The sequence below is a fragment of the Balaenoptera borealis genome (genome assembly GCF_965194805.1).
Source record: "Balaenoptera borealis genome assembly, chromosome: 1".
NCBI lineage: Eukaryota > Metazoa > Chordata > Mammalia > Artiodactyla > Balaenopteridae > Balaenoptera > Balaenoptera borealis.
This window is the reverse complement of record NC_138860.1, coordinates 148,766,161-148,769,885: the sequence shown is the minus strand read 5'-3', so window position 1 is coordinate 148,769,885 and position 3,725 is coordinate 148,766,161.

Here is a 3,725-nt window from a genome sequence, read left to right as displayed (position 1 = left end):
GCACAGAGGACTTCCCTGGTGGCGCAGTGGTTAAGAGTCCACCTGCCAATGCAGGGGACACGGGTTCGAGCCCTGGTCCAGGAAGATCCCACATGCCGTGGAGCAACTAAGCCCATGCGCCACAACTACTGAGCCTGCGTGCTACAACTACTGAAACCCGCATGCCTAGAGCCCGTGCTCCGCAACAAGTGAAGCCACCGCAACGAGAAGCACACGCACTGCAATGAAGAGTAGCTCCCGCTTGCCGTAACTAGAGAAAGCCCGTGCGCCGCAGTGAAGACCCAATGCAGCCAAAAATAAATAAATAAATAAGAAATATATTTTAAAAAACAAAACAAAAAAACAAAGGCTGCAAAGAGGCTGCACGGACCCCAGATCTCGCACGTGTCTTTCTAACCCATCTCTCCTTGAAGTCACCTCTGGGCGGGGCCTCCCCTGCCTGGCTGCCCCTCCCCGCAATCAGCAGCCTGGCCTCAACTGCTCTCCCAGTCCCCAGGGGAGGTGGTGGAGAAGGAACAAAGGCCACCGCCGCCACCCCGCCAGGGTCACTGGGGAGTGCCTGTGCCATCAACAGGACCGTCACCCTGCGCAGTCGGGGGCCTTCCAGTGTCTTGCTGTGCAGACTCCCACGGCTGAGCCCTGAGGACCCACCTCAAACTCCCAGGGGGTGTCTTAGTGTAGAGAGGACCCTCCTTCCTGCAGCACCCTAGAGCTACTGGACACAGAGCTGTCCCTGAAAGGGCGTTGTATGTCCGGGGGTGGTGTGCTGCCATGCTGTTTCTGTCACTGTGCATATTTGTCTGTCTCTGGGTGCACCTGTGTTGCCATCTGGTCACGCTGTTTTCTTGGGCTCATGAGCCCACTTTAGTGTCTATGCATGGGGCACCACGTACGTTGATCTCTTTGTGGGTGACTGTCCATTGCTGAGTGTGAGTATGCCCTTTTGTGACTATAGCCACTCATACCTGTTCCTTTGCACACATCTCTGATGCCCCTTCCACACTCACTGGCCAGACGTTGTGCTGGATGGGATGGTGGGTGGGGATGGGGCAGGCTACAGTGCCTGCCCTCATGCAACACCACTTTCTCCACCAGCTGTTCTACCCTGTGAGCATCCGTTCCTTTGCCTACACAACAGGGAAGCTACTGCTCTCAAGGTGGTGAGAATTAAGTGAGATAACTTAGTGGACACTGTTGATGTGCCACCTCTGTCACCTGGCCTGGCTGGAGGAACACGCACCGGGGGCTTCCTGCGTCTCCCTGCCTGGGGGCTTCTCTGGCTGCCAGGCTGAGCCCACACCTGGGAGGCCACAAGCGCCAGGAGTCGGAACAAGCCTCAGTCCCAGAGAGACGATGGATGTTGGTGGATAAACACCCCAGCTCCCTCGCCCCTGGGTGGGGTAGTTCTGAGTGCCTTCTGCGGTCAGTGGCAGGACCCCAGCGGATGAGCTCCAGCTGTGCAGAGAAAAGCTGCCCATCAACACACGCTGTGCTGGCTTCCCTCCCCACTCCCTCGCCGTGCTTCCCTGGATCCCCTCCCACGTAAACTTATTGCATCCACATCCCCACTCAGAGTCAGCTTTGCGGCACACCCAGCCTGAAACAGATGACTCAGACCTGGAGCTCAGGAGACGTTCAGCAGGTGCTACTTACCTCCATGCTCACTTTTCCAGAATTGGACGTCTTCGAGAACACAGTCGTGACTCCAGCTGAACCGCCACCTGCCCATCAGCATCATCCAGGAGCAGGTGTGGGCCAGAGGCCTGGGGATGCAGGGAGTGGGAGGGGAGTCGGGGCCGTGGGCGCTAGGGCACCTACCACAGGCTGAGCCCCTTGGAAGCACAGGACTACAGAATTGTACAATTACATTCTTGTGTCCCAGGTTCTACATTCCATTGTCCACCCCACTGCTCAGACTCAGGGTTCTATGTCCAACATACAGGCTTCAAGCCCCAATTCTGTATGCCTTGTTGCAAAGACTCCCCACCATCACCCTCCTCCTCCCCTCTCTCCATGTCCTCTTGCGGGCGGCCAGGCCGGAGGTGAAGTTCCTCTGGGTCCGGGCGCAGGAGTTGATGCAGGCTCACCTGCCCAACAAGCTGGCCGGTGTGGCCTACCATCCGGCCCTGTGTGCCCACCTGGCCGCTGTGCTGAGTGCCGAGATCCAGGACCTGGTCAAGACTGTCACCCCGCCCCGCTACAGGCTGGTGTGCTCTGTCAGCATCCGGAGCAAGAGGCAGGACAGCGTGGTGGTCTCCAGCGGGTGCCTGTGGGACCCACATGCAGACAGCTTTGCCGTCTCCCACTACGTGAACCCCACGCTCTTCAGCATGGCACTAGTGCATGCCATCTATTTGGAGTGAGCCCTGTGGGATGAAGGGTCTGGGACCTTCATGGGGCCCTGTACTAGAGCCTGGCAGGGAAAATTCAGCCCCAGGCCCATCAGTCAGTGACCTGGGAAAGCAGCACCCACCCAGGCAAGGCCAGCCGCTTCCACAGCTCTTGGTCAATTAAAAGAAAATGAGTAAGGTGCGTCTGCATTTGCCCTCCTTGGGCCACCCAGACCACACACACCGTTGAGTTCTTTTGCCTCTGGCTGGAATTATGTCATCCACGTGCGGCTCCTGGCGGGCTGTACAGATCAGAAGCTCTGAGGGGCAGCTATCTATGTCTTTGATTAATAAAAAATGGGAAATAAATTAATAATGACTTAATACCTGCAATTTGGGATCAAAATCTTCCAAAGCATGGGGAAAATAACAAAAAAGGGAGTTCTTTTTTTTTAAATAAATTTATTTATTTATTTTTATTTATTTTTTTGGCTGCATTGGGTCTTCGTTGCTGCACGCGGGCTTTCTCTAGTTGCGGTGAGCGGGGGCTACTCTTCGTTGCGGTGCATGAGCTTCTCATTGCAGTGGCTTCTCTTGTTGTAGAGCACGGGCTCTAGGCACACGGGCTTCGGTATTTGTGGCTCGCGGGCTGTAGAGCGCAGGCTCAGTAGTTGTGGCGCACGGGCTTAGCTGCTCTGCGGCATGTGGGATCTTCCCGGACCAGGGCTCAAACCCATGTCCCCTGCATTGGCAGGCAGATTCTTAACCACTGCACCACCAGGGAAGTCCACAAAAGGGAGTTCTTGATAGTGACAAGTTTGAGAACAAGTGCTGTCATCCAGAGGCCAGCATGAGCCGGGCACTGCTGGGGAGGGCCTCCAGGGAGAGGAGAGAAAGGGGGCTGGTTCTCACACTCGCTCCGGGCCAGGCGCTGTGCTTGGGCATCACATACGTTTCCCTCATCCTCACACAGTCCTGGGAGATGGCGGTACCATCTCCACTTTATAGATGAGTAAGTAAACTGAGGCCCAGAGAGGCCAAGTTACTTGCCCTGTATACCTACAGCATCAGTCAGAGATTTGAACCTAGGTCTGCCTCACTTAAAAAACGAAAACAAAACACAATAAAACAAACAAAAAGTCCAAAACTGTGGTGTCTGGAAAGTCGCTCTGGTCTGAGTTTACGAGGAAAAGAAGAGGGACAAGCAGAGGGAACAGCATGTAAGCTACGGGTACTGGGCATGGTTTATACTATTGACTGTTGTGACTACTCAGGGCACACGGTAGGTACTCGCAGTAGCTTCAAATGAAAGATTGAAAAGCTTGGAGGCATAAAAGGGCACAGCCTACCCTGAGGTGGGAGAGAAGGAATGAATGTTTTTAAGCCTCTAGTTGC